Here is an 11,398-nt window from a genome sequence, read left to right as displayed (position 1 = left end):
CCAGGGCTATACAGAGAAACCCTGTCTCGAAAAACCAAAACAAAACAAAAACAAAAAAACAAAACAACAACAACAAAAAAGCAAAAGCAGCAACAACAACAAAAAAAACCCTTCAGTATAGTTTTATAGTACCAGGATACAAAATTAACAAAACATAGAAACAATAGCTTTTTCAATAGTCCTCCCCAAAAATTTCTAGCTGGACATGGTGGCGCACGTCTTTAATCCCAGCACTCGGGAGGCAGAGGCAGGCAGATTTCTGAGTTCAAGGCCAGCCTGGTCTACAGAGTGAGTTCCAGGACAGCCAGGGCTATACAGAGAAACCCTGTCTCCAAAAAGAAAAAACAAAAAAGACATGCTGACACAATGGTGGCACAAAGTTTATGGGATTAACCAACCAATACCTGACTTGATTTAAGGTCCCCTCCATGAGTTGGAATCTATTACCAACATTGCTTGTGTGACAAAAACCTGAGACTAGATAAGTCAGGGAACCAGGGAAAAACCAAATACTATTATTATTCTGCTAAAGGAATGTAGCAATACAATGATTTTTTAAGGATGTTCTGCTATAGTCATAGATTAGTGCCTTGCTTAGCCTTCATCAGAGATGCTTCCTCGTGCAGCAGATAGGATCAAATATGCAGAGTGAAAGGCTTTGGAATAGTCTGTCCTAAATTAAATGTCTGCATCAAATCCCTCCCCTCAGGGCTCAGAGAGCGCTACAGAAGAGGAGGCAGAAAGAGTAAGAGCCAGAGGGTGTGGAGGACACCAAGGAAACAAGACCTTCTGAAAACAGCAGGACTGACAGACATATGAACTCATAGAGACCATGACAGCATGCAGAAAGCCTGCATAGTTTTGTACCAGATAGAATCCCAGCAGTGAGAGAAATAGACACAAGTCCCCACCCCTAATCCAGAAGCTTTCTTCAATTGATAACCACTTGCCAGTGAAAAATGAGTTTTTTCCACAAGTCTTAACGCATACACAAAACATTCTTAAGAGAAGACCACATGCCCAACAATAGATAGCCGACACAACACAACTTGATGGCATCTTTAGAAATTTGTTGTCTCACAATGTGTCTTAGTGTTATGTTGTTGTGAAGAGAGAGACAACATGATCTCTTATAAAACAAAGCATTTAATTGGGGCTTGCTTATAGTATCAGAGGTTTAGTCCATAATCCTCTTAGTGGAGAACATTTGTGGCATGCAGGGATACATGACAGCTAAAAGTTCTACATCTGTATAAGGAGGCAGCAAGAGGAGAGAGACACTGAGCCTGATTTGATTTTCTGGAATTCCAAAGCCCAAACACAGAGACTCTCTTCCTCCAACAAGGCCCCACCTCTTAATTCCTGTCAAGTAGTACCATTCCCTGATGACTAAGTATTCAAATATATGAGCCTACAGGGGCCATTCCTACTCAAACCACTTCATAATGTTTGTCAGGGATTTCTGTTTTGCTTTTTACCTTATAGGCCCTTTGAATATCTATCATGGCCTCCATTTTTGTATTTTCATGGGATTCTTGCATGTGTGAACTTGTATGTCTCTGAGTCTCTGTGTTTCTTATGCTTTTTTAAAAATATATTTTCTTGTTTGTTTGCTTGCTTTTCCTATTCCATTTTATTTTACCTTATCTTATTATATTTCTATTCAGTAGATGCCTTTGATTTTCTAAGGAAAGGGTGTAGATCCAGATGGAATGGGTGGGGGTAGTAACTTTGGAGGAGCTAGGGTATAGAAAACCAAAATCAGAATATATTGTATTAAAAAAGTCTATCTTTGATAAAATAAAAATTAATAAGTTAGAAAATCTCCAATGTTCAGGAGCAGCCTTTCTCACAGAAGGCTTGGATAATGATTCATATCTCTGTGCAATCTGGAAAGGGGTAGCCTTGGATGTCCTCAGAGCTGTTGTTCATGCATCTTTATACAGGTCTCATGTGCTCACCACTGTGTGACAGCCCTGAGTAGGGTGACAAGAATCTTCCAGGTCCAGGCTTGTTTTGTTGTTATTTCATAATGGTTAATTTTTGCTACTGTTATGAACTATAATGTAAATATCTGATATGCAGGAGATCTGTTATGCAATCCCCAAAGGGGTTGAGGATGGCTAGTCTAGTGAGACTGCAAATCATCCTCAGCTGTTCTTATACAGTAGCTTTGTATCAAATTCTACTGGTGTGATGATCTACTCATGATGAGCCCAAGGCTCACACACACCCCATACATGTGGCGTTCAGAGAAGATCAGGTGTTCATCTTGACATACCACTCTGCTTGAAGCAAGGAGTTAAAGAGACAAAGTGTGGAGTAGAGACTGACTCACCTGGGGATGTATCCCATTTACAATCACCAAGTCCAGACACTGTTGTGGATGCCAACAAATGCTTGCTGACAGGAGCCTGATAAAGCTTTCTCCTGATAGGCTCTGCCAGTGCCTCACAAATACAGAGGTGGATGCTCATAGCCAACCTCTGGACTGAGCATAGAAACCCCCAATGAAGGAGTTAGAGAAAGGACCCAAAGAGCTGAAGGGGTTTGTAGCCCCTTAGGAGGAACAACAATATGAACTAACCAGTACCCCCAGAGCTCCCTGGGACTAAACCACCAACCAAAGAGTACACATGCTACATATGCAGCAGAGGATGGCTTATTCAGACATCAATGGGAGGAGAGGCCCTTTGTCCTATGAAGGCTATATGCCCCAGTGTGGGGGAATGCTAGGGTCAGGAAGCAGGAGTAGGTGGGTTGATGAGCAGGGGGAGAGGGGGAAGGGATGGGGGGGAGGGTGTTTTTCTGATGGGAAACCAGGAAAGGGGATAACTTTTGAAATGTAAATAAAGAAAATATCCAATAAAAATATTAAATTAAAAATAAAAGAAAACAGCTATCTAGAGAACATTTCATCCTAAAATGAAAGAATATGACTGCTTCTCAACACCTCAGGGTACCTGCTCCAAAACTGACTATATAATTGGTCACAAAACAAGCCTCAACAGATACAAGAAGATTGAAGTAATCGCATGCATCCTATCAGATCACCACAGACTAAGGCTGGCCTTCAATAGCAACAAAAGCAACAGAAAGCCCACATATACATGAAAGCTGAACAACACCCTACTTAATAATAACTTGGTCAAGAAAGAAATGGAGAAATTAAAGACTTTTTAGAATTTAAGGAAAATGAAGGCACAACATACTCAAACTTACGGGAAACAACAAAAGCAGTGATAAGAGGAAAATTCGTGGCTCTGACTGCCTCCAAAAACAAACTAGAGAGAACATACACTAGAGAGAACATACAGGGCTGAAATCAACCAAGTAGAAACAAAAAGAAGTATACAAAGAATCAAAACCAGGAGCTGGTTCTTTGAAAAAATCAACAAGATGAAGAAACCCTTAGCCAGAGTAACCAGAGAGCACAGAGACAGTATACAAAATAACAAAATCAGAAATGAAAAGGGAGACAGAACAACAGAAACTGGGGAAATTCAAAAAGTAATCAGATCCTATTACAAAACTATAAATAAATAAATATATATATATTATAAAACTATAAATATATATATATATTATAAAATTATAAATAAATATATATTATAAAACTATAAAAAATATATATTATAAAACTATAAATAAATATATTATAAAACTATAAATAAATATATATTATAAAACTATAAATATATATGTATATATTATAAAACTATAAAACTATTCAACAAAACTGTAAATTTGGATGAAATGGGCAACTTTCTCGAAAGATATCAGGTACCAAAGTTAAATCAGGGTCAGATAAACCATCTAAACAGTCCCATACCCCTAAAGAAATAGAAACAGCCATTAGAAGTCTCCCAACCAAAATAAGCCCAGGACCAGATGAGTTTAGTGCAGAATTCTATCAGACCTTCAAAGAAGACCTAATACCAATACTCCTCAAACTATTGCACAAGATAGAGACCGAAGGAACACTACCCAATTCTTTCTATGAAACTACAGTTACACCGTGTATTCTCACTTGGAGATGGAACAGTTTCTGTCTAATCAGGAGCCTGTCACAATTTACTTTCACAGAAGACTTCTTAATAGATTTTTTCTTCTACTTTTATCATGTTTAATGTTCCAAATAGATTTTAAAAACTGGTTGAGTGCATATTACTTTTAGCTTCAGAAGACAACATATATACTTAAGAGGCATTTAACTATTAAAAATTATTTTGATGACTTAAAAAACAAAAAAGAAAAGTTCTCAATCCAAATTTGATTCCATGTGATGATCCTCACCTTCCTATGGCCTCCACTTACAAAACCCATTCAACTACTTTTGGCCTTTTCTCCTACAACTTTTAAGTGCAAACAGTCTCTACACATGTCTATGTATATTGTATGTGCTAATATGGATCTCTATGAGTACAGACATACATATTTTATTAATATTTTTAGAACCACTTAAGAGAAAGAGAAATATGCCATGCCCTGTTTCACATAGACATTTTAATGTGCAGAGCTTCTGAGCCAAAACAATGTCTCATCTTATAACAATGCAGTTAGTTTGTTTACAAATGACAGGAAATCTAACGTTAATGTTGTCATGTAGTACAAGCCAGCATTTAAATTCTTCTATTTCTCCCAGTCCAGGATCTCATAAGAGTAGAATTGCATTTAATTATCTTGCTTTCATATCCTATAACTCAGAGGACTTTCTTGGCCTCTGTGTTCTATGACTTTCATACCTTTTGATAAAACAAGACAGTTGTTTTCTTGAGTGTGTGCAATGACTCCTTATGAGCAGATGTAGGTTTTGCATTTTTTTAGAATGTCATAGAAAGAATGCTGTGTGCTTTTGGGGACTTTGCATCATAAGGAATGAGAATATCATTTTGTGTGGAATTGATGGTGTTGACTTTAAACTCTTACGCAAGGGGGTGTCTGCCAGCTTATCTGGAAAGCCATCATTACCTTCTTTTGAATTAATAAGGCATATGTGGGGGAATATTATGACAATAGCATCTTTACCTCTGCCTTCCCCAACAATGAGAACCCTGCCCCCCCCAAAAAAAAAAACCCAATGTATTTGCTCACTGGCTCTGTCCTTCAAAACAAGCAATACATTATCACAAGTACCACCCAATTGTCACTTGTGGCAAACCACTAGTTACTGAGTAAAATTTAAGACTTCATAGTTCTTTCTTCTCTACCCTCCATTCTACTGAAAACACAGAGCATTGCTTCTAAAGCTTACTAAGCTATGCTTTCTGTGTTATTATTTTATTTTGATGCATATTTAGATTTAATTTTTTCTCCTACAATTATTATATCATATAAATAACATCAAACTACACTTTCTGAATAATTATGTTTCATAGAAATCTTGTAAGGTTCATATAGATCTCATCATTTTTTTATAGCATCACATTTTTCCATTGCCATTGTGTGGCTGTGTACTAGTGTGTTCAACGCATTTCCTATATGAGGGCATTACCTCATTTCAATATTTTGCAAATAAGACAATGTTGTAATAAATATTGCATGTATCATTTTTTAATTTCCAGCTACATCTTCAGGATAAATTTCTAAAATGCTATTTTTTATTAAAATACAAATGCAGAAGTCGTTTTTAAAGTTGTCCTGAAGCTTCTATTACAAAGTTGGCACTCTATTCAATTCTCATGAGCATATATGAATATCTTAGGCCAATATTTAAGGCAAGTTTTCCCCTGTACTAAGCAACTAGTCTGTAGAATAATGGGAAGGAATTAAGGATAGAAGGAAAGAAGGAAAAAAAGATAAAGAGAATAGACTGGTAGATGTTTTATGTGGGGATTTCTAACCAATACTTCCTACTGTATATAATGAGAAAGAAGGAGAACACCACAGAAGCTCAGAAACAGATCAGTGTATTTATTGAGACATAAGTGTGGCATTACAAACCTGGGTGGAAAGCATGCATTTTTTTTTAGCAAATGTTGATAGGCAAATGGTTCATCATTTTCTCTGTGGGGTAAAATGGATCCTTGATAACAACTGTAGAACGGGCAGTTCAGATCAATTGTTGATGGACAAAACTGAAGAGCTTAGGCAAAACTGAGAAATATCTTCTTTAAAATACAATGTAGGACTGGAAGTGGTATTGCATGGCTTTATTGCCTGCACTCAGAAGGCAGCATGGGCAAGGGGCTCATGGTGCCCTACCCCTAGCTCAGACAATATTGATAATTTGTGGCTACTGGAAGATAGAATCAGTTCCCTTCAGGAATACAACCCCTGAGAAGTTACTCAAAAGGACAGTTTTCATGAGGAAATATAGCTAAATAGTGAACTTAAAATTCAAGACCTATAAAAGCATATACACATTAAAGGAAAGTCATGCCATACTAAGGAGTAGAGAATGACAGAAATCATAATCATGTCAACAAATAAAAAGAATTTAAAAATTTAAATCCTTTAAACCAATAAACTAATAAATTTTAAAATAAGCATAAATAGGGCTGGAGAGATGGCTCAGCCGTTAAAGGCTAGGCTCACAACCAAAATAAGCATAAATAATAAACAAACTAAAAATAGATTATGAAGCTTCTAAAATAGGTAGAAATCTAACTGCATTGGAATAGAAAACTGATCTTAGATTAAGGGGATGATACTTAGTATTTGAAAGGAGACAAAGCATAAAGGTTCATGAGATATTTCTATACAAAAATGAAGCAGTGATAGACTACTAGTCCATGTTTTAGAAAAAAAGCACATACAAATGAAAAAGGAAAAGGCAAAGAACTAAGGAAACAAACAAACAAACAAAAAACTATGTACTTACAGAGTTACTCTATGTTATTACTTTAAATGTAAATAGAATAAGAACTACATTTAGAGAGCAGAAACTATAGCCGGGCGTGGTGGCGCAAGCCTGTAATCCCAGCACTCAGGAGGCAGAGGCAGGCAGATTTCTGAGTTCGAGGCCAGCCTGGTCTACAAAGTGAGTTCCAGGACAGCCAGAGCAATACAGAGAAACCCTGTTTTGAAAAACCAAAACCAAAACCAAAACAAAACAAAGCAAAACAAACAAACAAACAAAAAAAGCAGAAACTGTCAAACACAAGAAAGTGAGACTGTCTATAAAAGAAAATAGTTACTATAACAAAGCTGGAGTAACAATATTACCACCAGATAAAGGTCCGATGACAAAGAGTATTAAGAAAGATAAAGGATAGTTCATAATGAGAAGAGGAGTATGCTGACAAAAATATGTCACCTGGCATTCAAGAAGCTAAAGTAAGAGAGTCATAAATTCAAGGTTACTATAGGCCACACACTAAAATTCTTTAAAAAATCAAAATGAAAAGAATAAATAAAGCTCAATTGTGTATGTAAGGCTGGAAATCTAGGGCGTTCAATCTTATTGAGTGAACAAAACCAAAAAATAATGAATTCTGATGTTCTCACCTTAAGACTAAAAAATAATAATAATAATAAATAAATAAATAAATAAATAAATAAATAAAAATCAAGAGTTCAAGGCCAGATTTAGCTACAGTGGTGAAATTTGATAACTAGATAAAATGAACAAGAATATCAAGTATAAAGAAATTTAGCCAGAATGTAGAGGGCTGTTATCAACAGACTCATACTACTTGGTATTGATGGAGCTCTGTATCAGATCAGTGCAGAACAACATTCTTTTGCAGAGTCCACAGAACATTTACCACATTCCCTGCCCCAGATGAAACCACTGGGTTTAAATAGATTGAAAACATACATACCATTCCCACTTCCCTTATTAGCTAGTGGATTTGCGCTCTGATTTTTCAGTTGCCCGCAGACAACCATGGTCTACAGATACCAAATGAAAAGCTTCAGAAGTAAGCAATTCATCACTTTTAAATCCCATACTGTTCTGGATGCTGCGGTAAAACATGCCTCTACCCTACTCTATCCATCCTGAGTATGAAGCATCATGAGTCCAATGCATCCACACCATATATGTACTTGTTGGTCACTTGGTATTGCTCTCTGCTTCCAGAACAACTGTCATGGTACCGCAATTCTTGTGTTCCAGCAATCCTTGTTTTAGTTAATAAGCGTTCAGGAGTGCAGGATAACAAGGCTGGCAGTTCAGATATGCCCAGGAGTCTAAAAGTGTCATTTCTCCGTGAAAAGGTAAGTGCTCTCAACTTGCTAAGGGAGAAAACTACATTGTATGCAGGGATTGCTGAGATCTATCGTAAATTTATCTTCATAGGCAACTATAAAGAAAAGGGGAAATTTTGTTAGTCTTTCCAGAGTCCAAGGCCACAGAGATTGATAAGCATTTAAGACAAAGCAGTGCAGCATTGTCTGTGGAGTCATACAGCCACTTGGTAGGGCCCCTCCATGGAATTAAAGAAGGTAAATGTTGTTTGCAATAGGCTTGGGGATACAGAACTGTAATCCCAGCATTTGGTTAATGGAGTCAGGAGGATCAAAAGTTCAAAATGCCTTTACCTACATAGTAAAAATTCAGTAATTAGATAAGGTGAAGAAATGCCATGAAAGATATAAAGTACATAAGTAGAGGAGCTAGGTATGGTGGGGCATACCTTTAATCCCAGCAATAGGGAAGCAGGGGCAGATGGGTCTCTGTGAGTCTAAAGCCAGTCTTGACTACGTAGTGAGCCCCTGTCTCAAATGAGTTAGTAAGTAGTTAGTAACTAAGTAGTTAGTATATAATTAAGTAAATAGTTAGTATGTAAGTAGTTAGTAAGTGCATAGTCAGTAAGTAAGTAGGTGTGTAATGTAAGTAGTAAGTAAATGAGTAGTAAGTAGTTAGTAAGTAGTAAATAAGTAGTTAGTAAGTCAGTCAGTAAGTAGGTTAGTAAGAAGTTAATAAGTAGCAAAAAAGTATGTTAGTAAGTAGTAAGTATGCTGGTAAGTAGTAAACTAGTAAGTAGTTAGGAAATATGTTAGTAAGCAGTAAGTATGTTAGTAATCAATAAGTAAGTAGTCAGTCAATAAGTAAGTTAGTTAGTAAGTAAAAAGACTGAGGAGAGAGTTTTGTTTTTAAGCTGTTGCTGCACAAGGAACAAGTATGAGAACTGGAGCTCAAAGTCCAGAACTCATGCAAATAGCAAAGAGACACAATCATTTGCCTGTGATTCCAGTGCTGAGAATAAAAGAGAGAGAAGGGAAGTCCCCAAGAGTAAGCTTAGTAGTGAGACTCACAAGCTAGATTCAGGGAAGCCAGGTTTAACTGAGAGACCCTGACTCAAACAATAAGATGAAGAGAGATCAGGGAAGACATCCAATACCAACCTAGGGCCTACACACACACACACACACACACACACACACACACACACACACACAAACACACACAAGTACAATTGTGAACACACACAGGGATACCAAGAGCTGCAAATATACATACATACCATATATATACATACATAGAAAATTAGGAAAAGGTAGATATTTTAAACAAAGCTGTATGTGTGAACAAATTGAATGGATAATTTCAAATTTCCCACAAAAGAACTCTGGCTACAGTAGCTGCAGCTACAGTAACTACTGCAAAATATTCCCCAAGAATAATAAATTTAACAGATTTAAATGGCGGAATGAACTATTAGCAGATATATGTAAAATTCCAGTTACTTGTAAATCAACTTATGAAAATGTAACCTATGTGCAAATATGAATCACAGGGAAATGAAAATGTTAAAACAACCAAGTACAACTTACATGATGCTGCCAGATCAACAGTAGGATTGCCTTTAAATAATTATGCTGGAAAGAAAACCTCCACCAGGACGCTACAAAAATGGGTCATCTTAAAAAAAAAAAAAAAAAAGCAGAAGAAGAAGCCAATTTGTAGGACAAGGAAGAGAGGAGTAGAGATGAGCAAATAAACTTGTAGATATCAATTAAATAGAAATGGTCAAACTACCAGGAAAATTAGCCATGCAACAGCTAGATCTGTGAAAATATGAATTAAATTTGTAAACTACTATCTAAGCTGAATAAGAAAAAGAAATTCAACAAAAGGTTAGATTACTAAAAATATAAATAACAGAAATAAAGTAAGAAAACACTATAAAGCCAACAGGTTATAAAGAACCATAATGTATGATGGTCAACTTTATATTTAATTTGATAATTAGACAAAATTAACAGCTTCCATAGAAGAGGCCAAAGTAAGAAATCACTCTAGAGTAAATAAAAATTCTAAGCAACACTATATGTCTTAACATTCTGAATGCGTGGTTTAAATTTTTCTACAAAATAATACTGACTAAAACAGCTTCCCTGGTAAACTCTACCCAGCTACATTAATAATGATGATGTTGAAGGACCCTAAGGGCTTTTTCCAGTCCCACACCCTCCTTACAGCTTCTTACCTGGGGTCAAGGCAAGTCCAAGTTTCATTTTCCACCCACTAGAACATTTTTGACTAAATAATTCTCAGAACGTACTGACTGATAATGACCTAACCCAGGTAGAGTTCAAAATTATGTCATGCTTGCTAGCAAATAGATTTAAAGTTAATATGTTTAGCCAATAAGTTTGAACTGTAACCTTATGATGTAACTTGTGACCCTAAAAAGTATAAAAACTGTTTGTAATAGCCATTGGGGGGGGTGCTTTCTAGTCACTCGCCCTGAGGGACTAATTAAAGGTCGACCCTACGCCCTGGAAAATAAACCTCTTGGTTTTGTATTGGCCTGCGTCTTGGTGTCTCACTCGGGGGGCGCCTTGAAGTAAGTACCAATGACCAAGGGTTGGGTCTTACAATATGGTTCTAGACAAACTCAGAGATAAGAAAAGGGACACAACCAATTCATATTATAAAGACAGTGTTCTCCCCATTCAAAAGCAAAAATAGTATCAAAAAAGAAGAGCACACATTAAAAAACTTTAATGAAATACTATAAAATAAGAAAGTGATGTTTATCAATAACATATCTTTCTATCAGGTATGTAAGGCTGGTTGAAGTTGTGAACGCTTACCAAAATAGAGGCTGATGAAGCGGCCCAGTGCAAAGGCACTTGCTACCAAGTTTAAAAACCTGAGTTGGATGTGTGTGTTCCACATGGTAAGAGGAGAAAGCTCTCATGAACTGTCCACTGATCTGAACAGGTACATGGGGCACATGTGTGAGCCCTCAAACAAATAACAAAGTATAATAAATTAGCCAAAATCAACTCATCAGGTTAACAGAAAAAGCAAAAAACCCTACCCTAATTCATCTCCACGGGCAGAAAAATATTCAAAAAGGTTTAAAAAAAACCTCCTTAGCCTAGCAAATGAGAAATAAGTGGGAACCTTTTTAAACCCATAAAGGGTTTCTGTAAAAATTATCTGACCATAACACAGATTGTGCTGAAAGTCTTAGTCTCCTCTTCTCTAAAATTAAAG

This window comes from Mus caroli, chromosome 10 (assembly GCF_900094665.2).
Source record: "Mus caroli chromosome 10, CAROLI_EIJ_v1.1, whole genome shotgun sequence".
Lineage (NCBI taxonomy): Eukaryota > Metazoa > Chordata > Mammalia > Rodentia > Muridae > Mus > Mus caroli.
This window is presented reverse-complemented; position numbering follows the sequence as displayed.